The following is a 24825-nucleotide window of genomic DNA, read 5'->3' as shown; positions in this document are numbered from 1 at the left end:
TATGGAAGAAGACATCTTTTATGTCCAAGTTTTTTTCTTCCAGAATTTCTTTAGTTCTTTTGACCTTCAGTTCAGTTCCGTTCAGTTGTTCAGTCGTGTCTGACTCTTTGCGACCCCATGAATCACAGCACACCAGGCCTCCCTGTTCATCACCAACTCCCGGAGTTCACCCAGACTCACGTCCATCAAGTCCATGATGCCAACCAGCCATCTCATCCTCGGTCGTCCCCTTCTCCGCCTGTCCCCAATCCCTCCCAGCATCAGAGTCTTTTCCAATGAGTCAACTCTTCGCATGAGGTGGCCAAAGTACTGGAGTTTCAGCTTTAGCATCATTCCTTCCAAATCCCAGGGCTGATCTCCTTTAGAATGGACTGGTTGGATCTCCTTGCAGTCCAAGGGAATCTCAAGAGTCTTCTCCAACACCACAGTTCAAAAGCATCAATTCTTTGGCACTCAGCCTTCTTCATAGTCCAACTCTCACATCCATACATGACCACAGGAAAAACCATAGCCTTGACTAGACAGACCGTAGTCAGCAAAGTAATGTCTCTGCTTTTGAATATGCTATCCAGGTTGGTCATAACTTTTCTTCAAAGGAGTAAGCATCTTTTAATTTCATGGCTGCAGTCACCATCTGCAGTGATTTTGGAGCCCAAAAAATAAAGTCTGACACTGTTTCCACTGTTTTGCCATCTATTTCCCATGAAGTGATGGGACTGGATGCCATGATCTTCATTTTTCGAATGTTGAGCTTTAAGCCAACTTTTTCACTGTCCTCTTTCACTTTCATGAAGAGGCTTTTTAGTTCCTCTTCACTTTCTGCCATAAGGGTGGTGTCATCTGCATTTTGACCTTAGGAACTCTCAATTTCCTTCTGATTTTTTTTCTGTATTTTAATTATGTTTTGTGTATTTTTAATTTATTTTATTTTATGCATTTTATATTTCTCTATACTAGATGGGAATGCTTTTCTGCTGGTAGCTACTCTTATCTCAATCGGAGCTAAAAGTTCCCATGGTAGAAATGTATCAATGTATTTGTAACTTAGCAATTTATAAAGTTAATTATTTTCTTTAATCTTCTTCTGAAAAAGTCATGCTCTTTCCTAGCCTTTTAGTTATGTTTTGAGTTTTTATCTATTCAATTGACCTATTATTGCTATTGTTTTAAACTGTCAGTATTTGTCTAAATTTGACAACATTTACAATATATCTGAAGCATCACTAATACATTTTGGGCTTTCCTTCTGGGAGTATTTTTATGTTTCTTATAAGTACATCCCTCGGATAATAAACATAAACCATAACCGATTAACTAAGTCTGCTGTGCAATTGCCTGAGTTTCTAGGTGCTATTCTATTTAACTGAAATCTAAGTAAAAAAAATATTTTTTGTTTTATTCACTAGGTCATGTTCGACTCTTTGCAACCTCATGGACTTTAGCCGACCAGGTTCCTCTGTCCTTGGGATTGCACAGGCAAGAATACTGGAGTGGGTTGCCATTTCCTTCAGGAGATCTTCCCTATCCAGGGATCAAACCTGCGACTCTTGCATTGGCAGGTCTATTCTTTACCACTGAGCCACCAACAGATGATTGTAAACAAATATTAGTGAATTGACCTCCCAAAGATAGTTTTAGAACAAGAGTCACATTCACAATTATAGACATTATAATCTGCTTATATCTTTAGTCTGAGAGCTTTGGTGTTACTTTGCAATTCTGAGACCCCATGAAATTAAATCTGGCTTTTTCTCGTCTTTTTGTGAAACCAAAGTTAATGAGGCTGGTCTTTAAAGTGCTGCCTGCTGCTGCTGCTAAGTCGATTCAGTCGTGTCTGACTCTGTGAGACCCCATAGACAGCAGCCCACCAGGCTCCCCCGTCCCTGGGATTCTCCAGGTGAGAACACTGGAGTGGGTTGCCATTTCCTTCTCCAATGCATGAAAGTGAAAAGGAAAAGTGAAGTCACTCAGTCGTGTCTGACTCTTCACGACCCCATGGACTGCAGCCTACCAGGCTCCTCCGCCCATGGGATTTTCCAGGCAAGAGTACTGGAGTGGGTTGCAATTCCAGTATTGCCTTCTCGGCCTGGCGTGCTGTGATTCATGGGGTCGCAAAGAGTCGGACGTGACTGAGTGACTGAACTGAACTGAACTGAACTGAACTGAAGGGCTGCCTAATCTATGTCAGTAGAGTGCAGATTATTATGGAAACTATAATAATCACAGAGAAATTGATAATGACTTGCATCAGTGTCTCACTTGTTAGTTGTAAAGCTTTTACTATAAAAAGAAATTATTTAACAACAGCACTTAATTAGTTATGAAGTTTTATTAGACATAGGAATAAATGGTTCTTCTGATATCTAACACAGGATATAAAGCATCATTGTGTTTATGGTAAAATTGTCATCTTCACATGTTGTTACTTTATAACCAGCTAAGGATTTGGAAATTATAATGTTTCACTTTTTCCATGATTATATTTATAAACGATTTTATTGCCAATAATATAGTGACGGAAGTTTTGTAACTAACAGAGCCTAATATTCAAGTAGAGTTGACTCTTGAACAATACAGATTTGAACTGCACAGGTGCACTTACTTGCAGATTTTTTCAATAGTACACACTCAGTACTACACGAAACACAGTTGGTGGAATCCATGGATGTGGAACCTTAGAAGCAGAGGGCCAACTGTAAAATTATACATAGAGTTTTTATTTCACAAGGTATTGGCACCCCTAACCCTTGCCACTCTTCAAGACTCAACTATATTATCTTCTCCTACAGCTATGACTTGCGGCTTCCCAGGTGGTGCTAGTGGTAAAGAACCAGCCTGCCAATGCAGAGATGCAGGTTCGTCCCCTGGGTCAGGAAGATCCCTGGAGGAGGGCATGGCAACCTACTCCAGTGTTCTTGCCTGGAGAATCCCGTTGACAGAGGAGCCTGGTGGGCTACAGTCCATGGGGTCGCAAAAAGTTGGACATGACTGAAGTGACAGCCCAGCACAGCACAGCTACAGCTAAAAGTAATTAACCTCCAATTAAAATAAATAAATTTGTATTAAAAAAAGAAACTCTATCTCAATTCTCCCAGCATAAACATTTAAGAATCCCCTTTAAAATAGAAGAAATTTGGTATTTTACTCTTACATCAAAGCTCAAAATGTGAAGGCCTTCAAAACAAGCAGTTACTAACAAAACTCCCTTTCATGCAACTTCCTGATATTAACCTTTTCAGGGAAATATATTTTAACAAAGTAGATGAAGACGTAAAAAAACATTTATTGACTGGTTTTTGCTTACTGTACAGTACCCTAAGAGCTTTAAATATGCTAGTTGATTTAATGCCTCCAATTTCATAAAATAGACATTTTTATTTTCAAGATGTGACAATTGCAAGAAAGGTTAGTACCTTCACTTAAGTCTTGACAATACTGAGTGTGAAGCTTTAATTTGAAAAGCACGTTCATCTAAATTTTCCCACCCAATACATATTAAATGTAAAAGTAACAGAAACAAATAGAAAAAGATGGAAAGCTTTAAGTGAGAACATAATGAGTGCCTGAAAACAGCTTCATTATCTTCATAAACTTCTGGTAAGACAGCACTATAGATTCCCCCAATCCACTGACTCTTTATTTTTTTCACATTGTTTCTATCCATTTCATATATAATCCATTTTATTGCTTAGAAACATCTGTCAGGAGTGACCTAAGAGAAGGAGGTGGAGAAAGAAAAAGAGACAGATTAAGAGAAAGCATGCTTCAGATACATTTGGTCGTTTCATATGATTACAATATAGACCATCATCCAAATTAACACCAAGAATTAACTGCAGTCCTTCTCAGTGCCTTTTTGAGGTTTCCCTGGTGGCTCAGTGGTAAAGAACCCACCTGTCAACGCAAGAGACATGGGTTCGATCCCTGATCATGGAAGATCTCACATGCCACATAGGCCCGCGGGCTACAGTTATTAAGCCTGACTGGGAGCCACAACTACTGAGCCCATGAGCCACAACAACTGAAGCCCAGGCACCTCAGTTACTGAGGGCCATGCACCGTTGAGCCCCATGCTCCACAGCGAGAGACGCCATTGCAGTGAGAAACCTTAGCAGAGCAACTAGAGACAACTAGTTGTGCTCTCCACAACTAAAGACAAACCGGTGCAGCAGTGGAGACTCAGAGCAGTCAAAAATAAATAAATAAAATTATTAAAAATTTTTCTCATCTGTAACTAGATAAGGTCCAACAGATTGACACAGGCAGGTAATACAGAAAACACTGCAGATCTTATAAGGATTATTGACTTTAAGTGTAGGTACTGGAGAAATGGCTCATTTGTATTTCACCTTGTGAAAACTTTCCTGACTTCTACAAAACTAAATGAATAAATAAAGAGGACATAACAAGAAAAAGAGAAAAAGGAGAGAAAAGAAAGAAAGTGAAGTCACTCAATCCTGTCCGACTCTTTGCGACCCCATGGACTGTGGCCTGCCAGGCTCCTCCATCCATGGAATTTTCCAGGCAAGAGTACTGGAGTGGGGTACCATTGCCTTCTCCAGGGGATCTTCCCAACCCAGGGATCCTGCACTGCAGGCAGCCTCTTTACTGTCTAGCCACCAGGGAAGCCCCCAGGAAAGGAAAGAAAAAAAAAAAAGTGAAAAGGAGACAAGAAAATTCCTCTGTACTCCCAAGGAATTTTTAAGTCATTTGTGTAACACAGATCAATAGCAAACTTTTTACCTAACTCTACTTTATAAGGAGATTTGTAGTTGTAACTGTTGAGTTATCTGTGATAATGGAAGAAGTCAGGAGATGATTAAACCAGTCTATAGATAATGCAAAAGAAAGAGGAGATGACATTACCAAGTTGAAATTACTGTTTTGAGAGAGGAAAAGACTTCTCTTATAGATGGAATTACAAAGATTTGTAGGGGGAAGACTTCTGTAATATTTAGTACTTTGGGGAGATTAGCAAAAGTAAGTGGATTTTACATGTGATATAATTTCTCTTGCCATGTATTTGAGACATTTTAGTGAAGACGTAAATTGCTTTTCAGTGCTTTGCGTACTTCAAATTGGTGACTCTTGAATGTAAGTTGATGCTGAAATTGACTTCAAGACATCTCGTCCACTAGAGAAGCCCAGCGGATGTTCTGTTAGCATTAGTTGCATGCATTTCCAGTGAGAGTGAATTCCTCGAAAATAGGTGTCATATGCTTTGGTATCTGTTTTCCTAATCCCTTCTCTTCTATACTATAGGTGACACAATTCCCTTTTGCAGGCAGAAGTACATCCATGTGCTGCCTCAACTGTGACCTCGGTCAATAGAAATGTAAGAGATTGCCCAGGGTTTCTTATTCCTATGTGAGTAACTGCACACAAGCATGTCATCTATTCTTTATCTAGAATTTGCAGTTGCTTATGTAGCTCATTATGTCTTCCTCCTTGTACAGCTAATGACCCCTTATATCAAGCTATTCTTGTACAGGGACTAGTGAATCTCTTAGGTCCTGGTATGTATGAAACCATAAACTAGAAAATGCATACAGTAGCTACCACAAGAGTACTTTTTTACAAGCAGCATATAAGATTTTAATTAAAACTCAGTGAATATATAGATTAAATGAGTTCTGAGTATCTGTTCTGTTCTTTAATTCCAAGTCCTCAATTCTTAAAGAAATGTTCATTAATAATACACATCAATAATATATATCAATATACATTAATAATAAAGCCAGTCTTATTTCAAGACCACAGCTAAATTATTGCTTGATGGAGTTTATTTTGTGGCAACTAGTGTCAGACTTTATTTTGGGGGGCTCCAAAATCACTACAGATGGTGACTGCAGCCATGAAATTAAAAGACGCTTACTCCTTGGAAGAAAAGTTATAACCAACCTAGATAGCATATTCAAAAGCAGAGACATTACTTTGCCGACTAAGGTCCATCTAGTCAAGGCTATGGTTTTTCCTGTGGTCATGTATGGATGTGAGAGTTGGACTGTGAAGAAGGCTAAGCGGCCGAAGAATTGATGCTTTTGAACTGTGGTGTTGGAGAAGACTCTTGAGATTCCCTTGGACTGCAAGGAGGTCCAACCAGTCCATTCTGAAGGAGATGAGCCCTGGGATTTCTTTGGAAGGAATGATGCTAAAGCTGAAACTCCAGTACTTTGGCCACCTCATGTGAAGAGTTGACTCATTGGAAAAGACTCTGATGCTGGGAGGGATTGGGGACAGGAGGAGAAGGGGACGACAGAGGATGAGATGGCTGGATGGCATCACTGACTCGATGGACGTGAGTCTGAGTGAACTCCGGGAGTTGGTGATGGACAGGGAGGCCTGGTGTGCTGCGATTCATGGGGTCGCAGAGAGTCGGACACGACTGAGTGACTGAACTGAATTGAACTGACAGTAGTTGTTCATTTCTTTTATGGTTGTGTTCAGCAAAGAGTTTTACAAAAGTATTCCACTTGATCTGCTTCCCTGGTGGCTCAGATGGTAAAGAATCTGCCTGCAAAGCAGGAGACTTGGGTTTGATCCCTAGGTCAGGAAGTTCCCCTGGAAAAGGGAATGGCTACCCACTCCAGTATTCTTGCCTGGAGAATTCAATGGACAGAGAAGCCTGGGAGGCTACAGTCCATGGGGTCCCAAAGAGTCAGACATGAGTGAGGGACTTTCACTTTGACTTTTATGTTTTTAAACCATGCATGTAAATGTTTTCCACCATTATGCCTTCACAGTATTATTACGGACAAAAATATATCTATCAAATATTAATTTTTGCATACATATAGTTACAAAAATCTGAATATACCCATGACAAAATAGAAACAGCATGATGAACTAGAAATATCTCATGTGTTAAAAGATATGCTTGAGTGTGCCAAGAATTACTAAAAAGTATACTCAAACTGATTCTTATCATATACCCACAGATATTTATTTAGTGAATCCAGGGTGGGTCTCAGGACTCTGGATTTTTAAGTGAACTTTACCTCCTTCACCTCTCCTAATCCCAAGAGATTCTGATGAGGAAACACAACTTCTGAAACTTTGGATTATGTTGAATTACACAAAGGCCCTTTTCAGCACTTTTTGCCTAACTTCCTCTTTTTTTTTTTTTAACTCACCTTAGAAGTCATTGTTTTCCAAGGAAGCAATACAATGTTGAGTTTATTTTAATTCTATGCAGAATAGCAGACTTCTGATATTAATTTGAGCACTCATTTTTATTGCAGTATAATTGCTTTACAATGTTATGTTAATTTCTGCTGTACAGCAAAGTGAATCAGCTATATGTATGCATATATCCCCTCCCTCTTGAGCCTCCCTCCCACCACCTTTCCCCATCCCACCCATCTACGTCATCTCAGAACACTGAGCTGAGCTCCCAGTGCTATACAGCAGCTTCCCACTAGTTACATATCTCTGTTACATATGGTAGTGTGTATTTGTCAGGCCTATCCTCTCAATGCATCTCTTCACCCCCCACTTCCCCCTGTGTCCACATGTTGGTTCTCTATGTCTGTGTCTATTTCCGCCCTGAAAACAGACTTATTGTACCATCTTTCTAGATTCTATACATATGTATGGAATCTAATTTGGTCTCTTAAAACAGATTTTCCTATTGAGAAGATAACTCATTGAGTAGTTAGAAGTTAATGTCCTCAGTTTAAAGTAATACTTTGTCATCCTAGCGCATGTGTTTCTCAGGAATCTGATCAGCATGAATAAAACATATCTGAAATCTGAACACCAGGCAAAGCAGTAAAACAGAGATAATTAATTTCAGAAATGAAGAGCAAGTCTTGAAATAGAATATATCTTATGAAATATCACCTAAAAACAAAACAGAAAAGGACACCCATCTCTGGCGCTGTGTGCTGTGCTAACTCACTTCAGTCATGGCTGACTCTTTATGACCCTATGGACTGTAGCCCATTAGGCTCCTCTGTCCATTGGATTCTCCAAGCAAGATTACTGGAGTGGGTTGCCATGCCTTTCTCCAGAGGATCTCCCCAACCCAGGGATTGAACCTGCATCTTCAGCAGCGTCTGTATTGCAGGCAGACTCTTTCCCATCTGAGCCACCAGGGATGCCCTTCCACCCCATCTCTTAGGTTTGGCTTATTTTCAACAACATCTGGGATGAAACATAACTCATCTCTATGCAACTAGTGGCTCTGTAAGTTTTGCCATAACAATGACATTTCTATTTACTGAAATACTCATGCATTTCATGTAAGATACAAAATTTAAGAGAAGTAATATTAATCATTATTTTCCCCCTTTTACAATGAGTCATCCCTTGCATGCTCTTAATTTTATTTAAATTTTACTTTTTGATCTGTGTGTTCATTTTTCAAGTCATAAGTAATTTGAAAGCTAGGGGTGTGTATGTGTGTGTGTGTGTGTGTGTGTGTGTGTGTGTGTGTGTGTGTTAGAAAGATAGAAATAGAGCAAGAGAGAGAGAGAATTTGTATCTGTGTGATTTTTTTTTAAACTCTTCTCAGTAAAATCAGTAAGATTTCGCCTTTTTTTTCTTCCCACGTTTGACAGATATAGACATGAAGATAAGAATCACGATAGGCTGTTGAATAGTTTATCTGTTTGTAGTTTAGCTTCAAATATATGACTCTAAATTTCAGAATAGATACATCACTTGGTGTAGTTCAGATAATTGATTCATAAGTCAGCTACATCAGGCAGGTTTTGATGGTATCTTTATAAATAGGCCAGAGCTTTCAAATGCCTGATCGTATCTCTCATGCTGACATGAAAGGCATTTAGAGGTTGGAATATGCTAGCTGTACAACTCGTATTCTAGATACAGTTCATGAGGCCTATTAGCTTCCTATGGCACAAGTAACAAAATATCACTGAAATGCAATAAATTGAATGATAATCTCAGAAATGCTTTTCTAATTGTGTTTTAAAAGAGCAATGTGAGATATGACTTTTACATTAGATGTTTAGAGATAAAAATGCAAGGCATTTTAATGCATTTAAAATAAAAAACAAGCATGATAATAAAATAAGAGGATTACAAAGTCCAGAGACATATCTGCCAGTGCATACTGCTAAGATGGTTTCTCATCCATGTGTGAGTCAGATGGAGCCTGCCTTTGCAAAATGCATTCACTCCATCTGTCTTCATAATTCCAGATGCATGATCATACATCTCTTATCCTAAAATAAGATAAAGGATTAAGAATTTGCATGGTGAGGTATTTGTGTGGCAACTGTAAACACATAAGATTCTGAACTAAAAGTAGTTAGACATATTTATTTGGTAATTTTAACCAGATCCCCTGTACACTTCATGAATTTCTTTATATTTTTCACAACTACGGGGGCCAAACATCCTATACCACACATTACACATTGTCTTCCCCCTGATTGCAGTCCTAGCCTGACTCGCGGGTCAGATCTCATGTATAGAGGGGATGTTTTTCTTATTTGGACAGGCTTGAAATACTTCATTCTAGGGCTTCCCAGATTGTACCAGTGGTGAAGAATCCATCTGCCAATGCAGGAGACATAAGAGACATGGATTTGATCCCTGGGTAGGGAAGATATCCTGGAGGAGGGAATGGCAGCTCATTCCAATATCTTGCCTGAAAAATTTCATGGACAGAGGAGCCTGGTGGGCTTCAGAACATTGAGTCGCAAAGAGCCGGACATGCCTGAAATGACTTAGCACAGCGGCATGCACTTCATTCCAAGTGCTGTTCCCCCACTCCATTCCCACAAAAATATTTATTTTGTGTCTCACAAAAATAAGCACACAACCTTATAATCCTTGAAGACATCTGTATCCATCTGAAGAAAATCAAAATAGCTTACCCAAAATATGCCACCTTGGCACACTGAGTATTTTTACTTCAAGGCACTTAACACAGCAAGTGAAATTAAAACTCCCACAGTCCTTTTTCTTCCAAAAAGTTCCAACAGGAAACACACTGTGGAGACACACTTGTAGTGTCCTAAATTTGGGAAGTGTTAATTTCCTAAAGAGAACCTCTTGAAGCACAAAACCGGAAGTTGCAGGAACCTATCAGAACATGTCTTCATGTGGCAGAAGAGCCAGGAGACCTTCTGCTGTAGGATCCGTTGGTACTCTTGGTGCTCCACAAGGAAGAGATGCCCTCGCAGTGTTCTTCCTGTTTGCAGCAGTTCCTGTAGAAGCAGTCCAGGCAGAGCTACAGGAAGCTTCTCAAATCCCCAGGCCCCATACCTGTCCCAGCTGTGTGAAGTGCTTCCTGTCCCAAGGGAACTGTGGCTGCACCAGGCTTTTAAGCACTGTAGGGTCTATATGTGTGTTGGGACTTTGACTGCAGATGTACCTTAAGGCCAAATACAGGAATTAGAGGTCATGTGTCTGCAAGTTCTGCAGCTGTGCATTTACCCAGAAGGCCATTCTCACATGTACCTGAGAACGGTACACTGGCCAGTGTAAGACTCTGCACCCAAGCCAGCCCGGACTAACACAAGGACACCCACACCAGCCAGAAGCCTCTAACTAAGAGTTTTGCAGCCAGTTTAACACGGAGAAGGGCCCTGATGAAGGGCACGTGGTCAACCACCATGGGGAGGGCGCCACCAGGAGGATCCACTTCTGCCAGATTTGTGGGAAGACATTTAAAGGGCTGGACCAGGTGTGTGGACATGTCAGACAGCCCCAGGGGATAGAGGAAGTTCAAGTGCACAGAATGTGGCTCCAAGTTCATGCAGTAGGCCCACCTATGACTGATGCAGAGCTGTCACCCACTGCAGTGCAAGCTGGATGGACCCTGGTCACTGAAGATCAGATGAGGCTCTTGGTGGTGGTGGACATGGTGGGGGTTGTACCCCAACCACTGTCTGCGGAGCTGGAGGTGGGCTTGGCTGAGCGCATGGTGAAGTCCTTGGCCCAAGGCGGCCTGGTCAAAGGCTGTGTGCAAAGGAGAACTACAAAAGCCTGGGCCCTGCATCCCTTGCTCATCCTCCCACCTGCCATCTCTTTGAAAGGCAACACCTTTCAACCCTTTTCCACCACAATTCACTTGGTCCCAACTCCCAGTAAGCCACATGGCTTTGGACTAGAAAAAAAAAAATTTTTTTTCTTGAGTGTTTTGCTTCTTACTGTCTTCCCATCTTTGCTCTAAAGATGTTCTCAAAAAGTCAGTACCTAACACAAATTTAAAATAGCCATCCCTCTTCCTCCCACTCCCCTTGCATGCCCGCTCTTTTTTGGCTGCTTAGTTTTTCTCTGTAGTCCTTGTGCACTCAACATTATCTGACATCCTGTAGCATTTACATATTTTGTTTATCATTGTCTCTTCTCTTTAAAATATAAGCTTCATGAAGGCATGGCATTTAATATATTTTGTTTGCTGCTGTATCTCCAAAGCTAAGAACAAAGCCTGCCCCATAACAGATTACCAATAAACATCATTTTGTCTTTTAAAAGAATATATGATTTTTATGTTTTTAAGTAGGCTTCTTTGGTGGCTCAAACAGTAAAGAATCTGCCTGTAATATAAGAGACCCGGGTTTAATCCCTGGGTCAGGAAGATCCACTGGAGAAGGAAGTGGCAGCCCATTCCAGTATCCTTGCCTGGAGAATTCCATGGACAGAGAAGCATGGTGGGCTACAGTTCATGGGGATGCAGAGTCTGACACAACTGAACGAATAACACTCACTTTTTCATGTTTGTAAGTGCAAAGATAAGAATGAAAGAAGAACACTAAACTAATGAGACTGACAATTCTTGGAGTGATTGAGGATGGAAGGAGAACTATGAGAACTTTTGTTCTTCATACTTTTATTTTAAGCACTTTCTACTTATTAACAGCATGTGTTTCTATGATCAAAGAATATTATAATAAAACTAATCACCAAGGTATAATAGCACAGTGCTTGCCATATAATAGGCATTCAAATGTTTTATCCAATAAGTATTCTATGGGCTCCAGCTATATGCCAGACACTGTAGTAAGACCCTAAGTAGACGGTAGTGAAAGTGAATCACCAACTCCACTTTCCTGGAGCTTGAGATAATGTAATAGAGGTCTATTTATTGCCTAAAGATCACATGTACTTTCTATTGTTTATGAAGTTACACAAACATTTATGAAAATCTGGCAAACATTTCCATTGCTTGAAAAAGGGCATAAGGGCAGTTTCCAGAATGACAGAAATGTTCTATATCATGATCTGACAGCAGTAACACAGGTGAATACATTTGTTTAAATTCACTGAACTGTGCATTTAAAATATGTGCTTTTCGTTGTATGTAAATTATCTTAATCAAAAATGCAAAAGCATATATCTTTTGTTTTCCAAATTATAACACCTGGTCTTGTAGAAAATTAGAGTGGAAATCTATCTTAAAATAGAAAATTAATAAATGTGATTAATAAGATTTAGGATTTGATTTAGATTGACAAATAAAAATCTACAGATATTAGTAAATAAAGATAAACTGAGGAGATTTTTTAGAATCCATATAAAAATTTGACTATGCAAATCAACCCAATAGACTCAATATTTGTGAATATGAAATAGTCTTTGGCTGTCTTTTGATTACAGAATTAATTAATGTTTATTTATAGAAAATTTGGAAATCACAGAAAAATCATCAAGAGCTCATAATCATTTAGCATATTTTATTGCACTCACTGGAGAAGGCAATGGCACCCCACTCCAGTACTCTTGCCTGGAAAATCCCATGGATGGAGGAGCCTGGTGGGCCACAGTCCATGGGGTCGCTAAGAGTCAGACAGGACTGAGTGACTTCAGTTTCACTTTTCACTTTCATGCATTGGAGAAGGAAATGGCAACCCACTCCAGTGTTCTTGCCTGGAGAATCCCAGAGACAGGGGAGCCTGGCAGGCTGCCGTCTATGGCGTCACACAGAGTCGGACACGACTGAAGTGACTTAGCAACAACAGCAGCAGCAGCAGCATTGCAATCATTTTTCAAAGATACATTTGTACATGAATGAAATTATACTTACCTATACTTTTGTATCCTGCTTTTACATTTATCATCAAAACACAGGTATCTCCCCTCAGATTAAAAATCATTTATAAATATGATTTTAAATGGGTGTCTGTTTTACAATACTATCGAGGGGGTGTGGTGTGGTAGAGAGAGCAATATAGACTTAGCTACATTCATTTCTGAATCCCAGTTCAGGTAATAGCTAGCCTTTGATCTAGGTTAATCTTTTTGTCTTTGTTGAGGTATGTAAATGATATGATTAAGTTAGGTAAAATGAGTCAACAGTATCTTCTCTTCAGGGATCCTTTATATGAAATATATTTCAATTGTCTAGCACTGTACTATGCATCTGGCATATACTGAATAAGTAATTATTTAGTTCAGTTCAGTTCAGTTGCTCAGTCGCGTCCGACTCTGCGACCCCATGAATCACAGCACACCGGACCTCCCCATCCATCACCAACTCCTGGAGTTCACCCAAACTCATGTCCATGGAGTCAGTGATGCAGTCCAGCCATCTCATCCTCTGTCATCCCCTTCTCCTCCTGCCCTCAATCCCTCCCAGCATATAGTCCACATACCATAACTACTTTAACCATTTCTTTAGACAGTATTCTTGTTTAAAAGTTTCTCTGTTTTAATGAAGTCTGCCTAAGATAGTTTGTTTCTCTGATTAGTGATAGCTTAGATTTTTAGACTTCCCCATCTAGGGTCACTGATGGTAAATAATATCACACATATCATCTTATGCATATGATTAAACTTAACACTAGCCTTCTAGTTTTAAACTCTTAATTTTGATTATTCTCTGTTTATCGGAATTGAAACATTGATAATCTTTCAGTAACTCTGAGTGTATTTTTCAAGCATTTGTATATTTGAAGTTGTCTTCATAATTCAACCAGAATTTTTGTCTTTATAACTAAAATTTAGCAAAAGTTTTCCTCATTAGACATTTCACTTCTCATAACAACTATCACATAATTGCAAAGAAATTTAAGGCAAGCTAAATTTTTCCACTGATTTTTAACTTTTTTTCTTCCTGGGAGACTCTGTAATTTTTTTTTTTTTTTCTGAAACACATTGAATCATATTTGATATTTAGGACTATATCTATTTCATTGTACTACAAGGATAGGGACTGTTCTACTACAGATTTCTGAGTTTATAGTAAAGGAATATGTGTTACAAAGTTAGAGTCTAACTTTCATGCCTGTAATATTTATTAATATCATATGCTTTTTAATATGTTTCTTTGTTATTTGATTCTTTAAAATCTCCTCTTGTTTTACATCACCATCATTGAATTGATTTTCTGCAATTCCAGCTTAACCTTTCTCGCCTAAAATGAAGGTTTTAAAGTCTGTCCTAGACTTTCTACTTATTTTTCATTTTAAAAAATATTTTTGGATATGTAATTTTCCAATTTGGATTAATATTTATGTATTCTTATCTTAAGTAATATTTTCAGAAGTTCATTATTACATCACCAGATGGTCAACAGTGAAATCAGACTGATTATATTCTTTTTAGCCAAAGATGGAGAAGCTCTTATACAGTCAACAAAAAACAAGACCAGGAGCTGACTGTGGCTCCGATCATGAATTCCTTATTACCAAATTCAGACTCAAATTGAAGAAAGTAGGGAAAACTGCTAGACCATTCAGGTAAGACCTAAATCAAATACCTTATGATTATACAGTGGAAGTGAGAAATAGATTTAAGGGACTAGATCTGATAGATAGAGTGCCTGATGAACTATGGAATGAGGTTTGTGACATTGTACAGGAGACAGGGATCAAGACCATCCCCATGGAAAAGAAATGCAAAAAAGCAAAATGGCTGTCTGGGGAGGCCTTACAAATAGCTGTGAAAAGAAGAGAAGTGAAAAGCAAAGGAGAAAAGGAAATATATAAGCATCTGAATGCAGAGTTCCCAAGAATAGCAAGAAGATGTAAGAAAGCCTTCTTCAGTGATAAATGCAAAGAAATAGAGGAAAAGAACAGAATGGGAAAGACTAGAGATCTCTTCAAGAAAATTAGAGATACCAATGGAACAATTCATGCAAAGATGGACTCAATAAAGGACAGAAGGGGTATGGACCTAACAGAAGCAGCAGATATTAAGAAGAGGTGGCAAGAATACACAGAGAACTATACAAAAAATATGTTTATGACCCAGATAATCACGACTGTGTGATCACTCATCTAGAGCCAGACATCCTGGAATGTGAAGTCAAGTGGGCCTTAGAAAGGATCACTGCGAACAAAGCTAGTGGTGGTGATGGAATTCCAGTTGAGCTATTTCAAATCCTAAAAGATGATGCTGTGAAAGTGCTGCACTCAATATGCCAGCAATCTGGAAAACTCAGCAGTGGCCACAGGCTGGAAAAGGTCAGTTTTCATTCCAATCCCAAAGAAAGGCAACGCCAAAGAATGGTCTAACTACTGCACAATTGCACTCATCTCACATGCTAGTAAACTAATGCTCAAAATTCTCCAAGCCAGGCTTTAGCAATACATGAACCATGAACTTCCTGAAGTTCAAGCTGGTTTTAGAAAAGGCAGAGAAACCAGAGATCAAATTGCCAACATCCGCTGGATCATGGAAAAAGCAAGAGAGTTCCAGAAAACATCTATTTCTGCTTTCTTGACTATGCCAAAGCCTTTGACTGTGTGGATCACAATAAACTGTGGAAAATTCTGAAAGAGATGGGAATACAGACCACCTGACCTGCCTCTTGAGAAATCTGTATGCAGGTCAGGAAGCAACAGTTAGAACTGGATATGGAACAACAGACTGGTTCCAAATAGGAAAAGGAGTACGTCAAGGCTGTATATTGTCACCCTGCTTATTTAACTTATATGCAGAGTACATTATGAGAAATGCTGAGCTGGAAGAAACACAGGCTAGAATCAAGATTGCTGGGAGAAATATCAATAACTTCAGATATGCAGATGACACCACCCTTATGGCAGAAAGTGAAGAGGAACTAAAAGCCTCTTGATGAACGTGAAAGAGGAGAGTGAAAAAGTTGGCCTAAAGCTCAACATTCAGAAAATGAAGATCATGGCATCCAGTCCCATCATTTCATGGGAAATAGATGAGGAAACAGTGGAAACAGTGTCAGACTTTATTTTTCTGGGCTCCAAAATCACTGCAGATGGTGATTGCAGCCATGAAATTAAAAGACACTTACTCCTTGGAAGAAAAGTTATGACCAACCTAGATAGCATATTCAAAAGCAGAGACATTACTTTGCCGACTAAGGTCCATCTAGTCAAGGCTAGGTTTTTCCAGTGGTCATGTATGCATGTGAGAATTGGACTGTGAAGAAGGCTAAGTGCCAAAGAATTGATGCTTCTGAACTGTGGTGTTGAAGAAGACTCTTGAGATTCCCTTGGACTGCAAGGAGATCCAACCAGTCCATTCTGAAGGAGATCAGCCCTGGGATTTCTTTGGAAGGAATGATGCTGAAGCTGAAACTCCAATACTTTGGCCACCTCATGTGAAGAGTTGACTCATTGGAAAAGACTTTGATGCTGGGAGGAATTGGGGGCAGGAGGAGAAGGGGACGACAGAGGATGAGATGGCTGGATGGCATCACTGACTCTATGGACGTGAATCTGAGTGAACTCCGGGAGTTGGTGATGGACAGGGAGGCCTGGCGTGCTTTGATTCATGGGGTCGCAAAGAGTCAGACAAGACTGAGTGACTGAACTGAACTGATGGTAGGGGCATTTATCTGTTCTGTTCTATGTTTCCTGATGCTTATAAAAGGAAGAAAGTTTTAATGGTCTGGTTTGCCAGCATATGATACTTCCATTTTTATCCTTCTCTTCATCACCCTCATTATTTTAGAAAAGGATAGTGTAGCTCTCTCAAGTCTCATACTTGAAGTGTGGTTGTTGTACCCATCTCAGCATAAATTCTATGCATGTTAGTCTCTCAGTTGTGTCCAACTGTGGGACTCCATGGACTGAAGCCCACCAGGCTCCTCTGTTCATGGAATTCTCCAGGCAATCGTACTGGAGTGGGTTGCCATTCCATTCTCCAGAAGACCTTCCTGATCCAGGAATCTAACCCCGGTCTCCCACATTGCAGGCAGATCCTTTACTACTTGAGCCAATAGGAAGTCCCAAATTCTATGCATAATCAGAGTTTATTTAGTTTGGCTATGCTTTATGGAGGTGAATGTGGTTCCCAAATTTGCTCTCTTCTCATTACAAGGGAGATATAATGGATAACATGACACAATTTTTTTTTTCTATTATTAACAAATGCTATACATGAATCGGAGAAGGCAATGGCACCCCACTCCAGTACTTTTGCCTGGAAAATCCCATGGACGGAGGAGCCTGGTGGGCTGCAGTCCATGGGGTCACTAAGAGTCGAGCACAACTGAGCGACTTCACTTTCACTTTTCACTTTCATGCATTGGAGAAGGAAATGGCAACCCACTCCAGTGTTCTTGCCTGGAGAATCCCAGGGACGGGAGAGCCTGGTGGGCTGCTGTCTATAGGGTCGCACAGAGTTGGACACGACTGAAGCGACTTAGCAGCAGCAGCAGCATACATGAATAGTTCTAAACCACAGCCCGTTTGAGCTCCTGCTCCAACACTTCCTTTCTACAACCAAATCTTGACCTCATCTGTGTTTGCCTTTATCCGTGATTGCAATACTGATGAAGAAAGTTTGCAACTGTTGCTTCTCTTATTCCTCTAGCTGTGACTGTTTAAAGAAATACAGGTGTTGGTAGTGGGTCCTGCGCAGAAGGCGATGGCTCCCCACACCAGTACTCTTGCCTGGCAAATCCCATGAAGGAGGAGCCTGGTAGGCTGCAGTCCATGGGGTCGCTAGGAGTCGGACACGACTGAGCAACTTCATTTTCACTTTTCACTTTCATGCATTGGAAAAGGAAATGGCAACCCACTCCAGTGTTCTTACCTGGAGAATTCCAGGGACGGCGGAGCCTGGTGGGCTGCCATCTATGGGTTCGCACAGAGTCAGACGCGACTGAAGCGACTTAGCAGCAGCAGCAGCAGTGGGTCCTGAGTAATAAGATAGTGTTATTTTGGGATATGTACTTCAGAAAATCGTTCTCATAGAGGAAAGGGACAGATGGTTTCTTTTCTGCTTGTGCAAAGCTAGGACTTAAGAAAAGGGTAATATAGGCAAAGTGCATTTTTAGCCCAGAAGGTAGCACAAAGATATCTCCAATTTTTTCTATTATTTCTATTCTCAATTTTGTAAGTGAAACACTGAAATTCTGTTACATGACCTGTGTTATATGAAATTTCAATGCTATTACAAACTGTCATTATTTAATTTAAAAAATTGAAGTTTAACAGAAAATTGTGAAATAGTAGATTTGGTCCTTTTAACTAGTCAATGTTTCAATTAAATCTCCATGATTAAATAAGGCATGCCAATATATGTCCAATATTAAAGTTCTGTGATAGATGATCATTTACTACTGGTTCTGTAAAGATAAAATCATTAAAGCTGTGTTGTTTTATATTTTTTATAGGTGAATTCAGTTTGTTTAAATGTGTTTAGTAAAAAAAAAACTTTAGAGAGAGATAAATATAGACATATAGTATAACTATATAGCATACCTCTATACACAAATACACATATGTGTGTGTTAGTTGTAGTCTACCAATGAATATGTTTATCTTCAAAAAGATGTTATTAACAGAACAATAAATAGTATTTGGAATGACCTAATTCCATAATTTTTAAACTATTTTTGAGCAGATTTTGCTCAAAACATTTCCTATTGCAGAGAATAACAATAAGTAACATATAGACTTCTTTTACTTATGGCCTCAAAATTTTCTGATAAATATCAACCAACTGGTTATTTTCTTTATAATTATTGCCTGAATAAGTTAAATTTTCTGTCTTCAACTCAACATCAAAACTTTAATCACAGATATGTATAGAAATAACCCCAAAATTTAAAAACTGAATTAGTTTGTTACCATGAAAATAAATCTGTATCTGGAAAAAATATCAGTTTAACTTAATATGTGTTTTGAAATGTTTTCATGTGTCTAGTTGTTTAATACTCATTTTTACAGCTGAGTTGACTAAACAAGTAAAACTGAGATGTTAAACACTCAATCTTATAAAGTGATCTAAAAACTACAGAGGTAACTCATGGTCATGCTTCCACATAATGGCAAATAATTCCATTTCCTACTCTTCTTCCATTTTCTGTGTTTTCTTAATTCTTTATGTCTCAGTTTTTCCAGGATTACTAAAATGTTGGTCAAATTTCACATTGGAATGACTTTTTATCAGCTAATCCCTTCCTTACAGGAACTAATAGTTCCATTCTTAATAATAAATTATATCTCTATCCAAAAGAAATAAAATACTGTTTGGTGGTTTATACATTTGAAAACTATGATGAACTTCTTACTTGCTTGAAATGTGTTGTCATGATGGAGTATATTCCCAATTTACAGTGTGCTTTTTTTTCCTTGGGAATTTAAAATACTTTCAATACTCTGGACTTTGCCTGATTTCCCCAGAAGTGTGGAGTATGACTGATAACTGCCTTTAGAATCCCTAATAGCTAAATTACAATTATTATGCAAAGTCCTACAATAGACAGTTATATGGATTGTTAAATGACTTTGCCTTTTTTGCAAACTATAATCATTTTCCTTTATTAGCTGAAGGATTTCATAATTTAAGGAAGATGAGAAACCTATAAGTCACACTTTCAAGTAAGGAACATGGATATTGCAAACATTAAATTCCCCCATAAAAACGTTAAGGCATCATTAAACTAGGTTCAGATTAATACAATTCAGTCAACTCTAGATAGATATCTCCCATAATAAGCTGAAACAATACCTAGTGATCTAAGATGTAAAATATTTTACTACAGCCAATTTATAAACCTATAAAACATACAGGTATCATTCAACCTCTTTATTAATAGTGCATGCCTTGTATTAAATCAAAACCATTTCAAAGACCCCTCCCCCTTTGGCATTCTCTTCCTCAGCTGTTGCCCCTCATTACGTGTTATCTCACTGAAGCTCATCCAAAGTGAATGACGGCATCTTTTTTTTTTTTTTTTTAATAGAAGCAGCACAGGCAATTCCCAGCCTAGTGCTACAGCTTAACTATCTTTGAGATTTATAGACACACTTGCTATCTTCAACCTACAATGTTCTATGGCCTAATGTTGATGTATTTGTTTCTGCGCTGTAAGTAGCTGTGGTTTTTCTCACTTTGGAAAACTGCAATTTATTATTTTTAGGTTTTCACAAGTTGTTTTACATATGAGTGATAGTCATAAGGAGAGCAATTTGGGAATAACTAGATATTGTAGATAATTTTGAATCTGGTTTGGAAGATTCTTTTTTTTTTTTTCATTATGTTTTTGCCCAATAAGAAAGCCAAACATTTCATATTGACTGAGTTACTGGGGATTTTAAAGAATTATCTGTTCTCATTACCTATTGCCACATAAGAACTCCTTCCACCAAAAAAAAACCAAACAAACAAAAGATAACCAAGAATATATTCTGGGCTTAGAATTCTATAAGTGGAAATAACTTATCCCTGCTTCACATGGCATGCTTTGGAGTGAAGTGAAGTGAAGTGAAATCGCTCAGTCGTGTCTGACTTTTTGTGACCCCATGGACTGTAGCCTACCAGGATCCTCCCTCCATGGGATTCTCCAGGCAAGAGTACTGGAGTGGGTTGCCATTTCCTTCTCCAGGGGATCTTCCCAACCCAGGGATCGAACCCGACTCTCCCACATTCCAGGCAGACGCTTTAACCTTTGCTCCACATGGCATGGGTTGGAGTAGTCCAGTTTTAGAGGCTGAAATCACCTGAGGATTCACATTGTGTTTGGGAGTTGTGTGCTCACTAACCCCAAGAAGTATAGTATTTCTGTCCTGGTGTCTTCAGCGCAGCCAGATTCATCCATACAAATTTTGAACAAGGCAGGGTCCCAGGAAGAGATTGGAGCTCAAGCTGTTTTCTAAGTCGGTCTCATAAGTCCTTTCCATTATTTCCATCTCATCCCATGTGTTAAAAGAGAGTCAGCAAGGATAGTCCGTATCAAGGGGAAGGAAATTAGAATCAACCTATCAGTGGGAGAAGTGTCAAAAAATGTGTGAATATGTTTTTAACTATCACATTATAAAAGGGGAAACCTGGTACCTTTAACCTCAGTTCAGTTCAGTCACTCAGTCATGTCTGACTCTTTGAGACCCCATGAATGGCTGCACGCCAGGCCTCCCTGTCCATCACCAACTCCTGGAGTTTACCCAAACTCATTTCCATCGAGTCGGTGATGCCATCAAGCCATCTCATCCTCTGTTATCCCCTTTTTCTCCTGCCCCCAATCCCTCCCAGCATCAGGGTCTTTCCCAATGAGTCAATTCTTCTCATGAGGTGGCCAAAGTATTGGAGTTTCAGCTTTAGCATTAGTCTTTCCAATGAACACCCAGGACTGATCTCCTTTAGGATGGACTGGTTGGATCTTGCAGTCCAAGGGACTCTCAAGAGTCTTCTCCAACTCCACAGTTAAAAAGCATCAGTTCTTTGGTGCTCAGGTTCTTCACAGTCCAACTCTCACATGCATACATAACTGCTGGGAAAACCATAGCCTTGACTAGATGGACCTTTGTTGGCAAAGTACAGTCTCTGCTTTTGAATATGCTATCTAGGTTGGTCATAACTTTTCTTCCAAGGAGTAAGTGTCTTTTAATTTCATGGCTGCAATTAACATCTGCAGTGATTTTGGAGCCCCCCCAAAATAAAGTCTGACACTGTTTCCACTGTTTCCCCATCTATTTCCCATGAAGTGATGAGACCAGATGCCATGATCTTCGTTTTCTGAATGTTGAGTTTTAAGCCAACTTTTTCACTCTCCTCTTTCACTTTCATCAAGAGGCTTTTTTAGTTCCTCTTCACTTTCTGCCATAAGGGTGGTGTCATCTGCATATCTGAGGTTATTGATCTTTCTCCCAGCAATCTTGATTCCAGCTTGTGCTTCTTCCAGCCCAGCATTTCTCATGATGTACTCTGCATAGAAGTTAAAGAAGCAGGGTGACAATATACAGCCTTGACGTACTTTATTTTCCAATTTGGAACCAGCCTGTTGTTCCATGTCCAGTTCTAACTGTTACTTCCTGACCTGCATATAGGTTTCTCAAGAGGCAGGTCAGGTGGTCTGTATTCCCATCTCTTTCAGAATTTTCCACAGTTTATTGTCATCCACACAGTCAAAGGCTTTGGCATAGTCAATAAAGCAGAAATAGATGTTTTTCTGGAACTCTCTTGCTTTTTTGATGATCCAGAGGATGTTGGCAATTTGATCTCTGGTGTCTCTGACTTTTCTAAAACCAGCTTGAACATCAGGAAGTTCATGGTTCATGTATTGCTAAAGCCTGGATTGGAGAATTTTGAGCATTACCTTTAACCTAGTACCTTTAAATATCACTCTGAAAAATAATCAATGGTTCACCAGCAGTTCATTCATTATTTTATCTCATGGAAACTATTTTTAAAATAGAAATTATTTTTTAATGGAAAACATTTTTCAGCTTTACTAAGGTATAACTGAAAAAACTGCAATACATTTAATGTGTATGACATAGTGATTTCATATACAGATATATTGTGAGGGCTTCCCACGTGTTGCTAGTGATAAGGAACCCCCCTGCTAATACAGGAGACACAGGAGACATGGGTTTCATCCCTGGGTCAGGAATATCCCTTAGAGGAAGAAATGGCAACCCACTCCAGTATTCGTGCCTGGAGAACCCCATGGACAGAGGAGATTGGCAGGCTACAGTCCATAGGTCGCAAACAGTTGGACATGATTGAAGTAACTTAGCACACACATATGTTGTGAAATGATTACCACAATCAAGTTAACTAACACACCCATCACCTCACATAGTTATCTTTTTTCTTTTTGCTAAGAATGCTTGTTCTTATTCCTTTGTTCCATAGACTCCTTGTAACAGTGTCATCTCAGATCACCTTGCTAAAAAATCAAGGTACAGTAAAGAAATATTATTATATACAAATATGAATAGTATACTTAGAAAAATTGATTCATCACAGATACATATGTATAGATTAAGCTATAAGAAAATTTTCATACCATTTTGACAGTAGAGTTCTTCCATTTGACATAGACAAGTATGTTACTTTTTAACGCAAAATCAGCCCCAAAGAATCATTCTTTTACTGGGAAAATAATTTTAAAGAATGAAGACCAAATCTCTTATTTGGGCAAATAATAATAACAAAATACATTTTAAAAGATAAAAGTATAAATGTTTAAAACGATATATCTATTCATATCCATATATTTATATAGTCAATATTAATATTATAAAAAGTAGTAAAAGCCCTATAAATAGTTGATCAAAAAATATGTCCTACTGAATTTATGGGACTAATACACAAAAGAAGTTTATTTCTTATTTACAAAGCAATGTAATCTGAATATTCTTAGTTGATAAGAAGCACTCCTCACTCAAGCTTGATGTGATAGTGCCAGGCAAAAGAGGACAAGCTCTCATTACAGATCTGCCCAGAGACGACCATGAAGTTCATAGGTAAAAGCAAACTGTCCCATTTGTCAGTAGACTTTGTTGTGTACCCTGTAAGACAGAAAGGTGTAATACAAGATAGTACAGAGTTTTAGACCATGATCAATAGTTTTGCCAGTTGGTCAGAGGTATCTGTAAGAGGTGGGCTTCCCAGGTGGTACCTGCAACCTGAAATGCAGCAGTCAGCAGGCTCACCAAGGATGGCAGAAGGGGCGCTGCAGTCCAGGAGGTGGACAGATGACTTCGGCAGGGGTGGGGGGTGGGGATCGTACCCTATGTAATGGTAGAAGGCCCAAAATTTTTTTTTCAAAATGTTATTATCTTATGTAATACTTATTTCAGGACAATAAAGGCTTCAAGCTTATATATTTACCAACTAGTTTTTACCTTTTCCTTCCCCTATGACATCTAGATTTCCAAATGAACTTAAATTTAAAAAAAAAAACTAATATTTTAATCTAAAAAGGATCTTAGCTATATAAGTTAATTACTCTATGATAATTGCCCTTGTTACTATAGTATACATTAAAGAAAGGTAGACTTTTCATCATCAGACTGACTTTATGTACTTATGGGTAAGAAATTAATTTTTTTTCTATTGGGGGAATATCGTTTTACAATGTTGTCTTGGTTTCTGCCATACAACAATACAAATCAGCCATAATTATACATATATCACCTCCAGATTGAGACTCCCTCCCCTCCCTCTATCCTACCCCTCTAGGTCATCACAGAGCACCAGGCTAGGTTCCCTGTGTTATATAGCAACTTCTCACCAGCTATCTATTTTACATATGGTAACATATATAGTAAGTCGCTTCAGTCATGTCCTACTCTGTGCAACCCCATAGATGGCAGCCCACCAGGCACCCCGTCCCTGGGATTCTCCAGGCAAGAACACTGGAGTGGGTTGCCATTTCCTTCTCCAATGCATGAAAGTGAAAAGTGAAAGTGAAGTTGCTCAGTCAAGTCCGACTCTTAGTGACCTCATGGACTGCAGCCTACCATGCTCCTCTGTCCATGGGATTTCCCAAGCAAGAGTACTGGAGTGGGTTGCCATTGCCTTCTCCAAACATATATATGTCAATGCTAATTTCTCCATTCGTCTGACTTTATTCTTTCCCCAGAATTTAACTTCTTAAGGCCTTAGCTGTTAAAAAAAAAAAAAAAAAAACCTGTGTGATCTTAAATAACTCAGTGCTTTATTATAAATACACTTTCTAAATTAAAT

The 24825-nt window shown here is 39.0% G+C and overlaps 1 protein-coding gene across 6 annotated transcripts in view; it reads left to right on the top strand.

Moving 5' to 3' along the window:
* PIK3C2G (phosphatidylinositol-4-phosphate 3-kinase catalytic subunit type 2 gamma) overlaps positions 1–24825 on the top strand; it is a 668476-nt gene that overhangs the window by 38115 nt on the left and 605536 nt on the right. Inside the window, exon 3 of one of the 6 annotated variants that reach the window (XM_060413356.1) lies at positions 1407–23033. The exons of the other annotated variants lie outside the window; for them this stretch is intronic. The gene's annotated coding sequence lies outside the window, so the exon portion shown is untranslated. The remainder of the gene's footprint in view (positions 1–1406; positions 23034–24825) is intronic. 6 annotated transcript variants of the gene reach the window in all.

Source organism: Ovis aries, chromosome 3, assembly GCF_016772045.2.
Source record: "Ovis aries strain OAR_USU_Benz2616 breed Rambouillet chromosome 3, ARS-UI_Ramb_v3.0, whole genome shotgun sequence".
Classification (NCBI taxonomy): domain Eukaryota; kingdom Metazoa; phylum Chordata; class Mammalia; order Artiodactyla; family Bovidae; genus Ovis; species Ovis aries.
The sequence above is the reverse complement of the archived record's forward strand: the minus strand, read 5'-3'. Positions and strand labels throughout refer to the sequence as shown.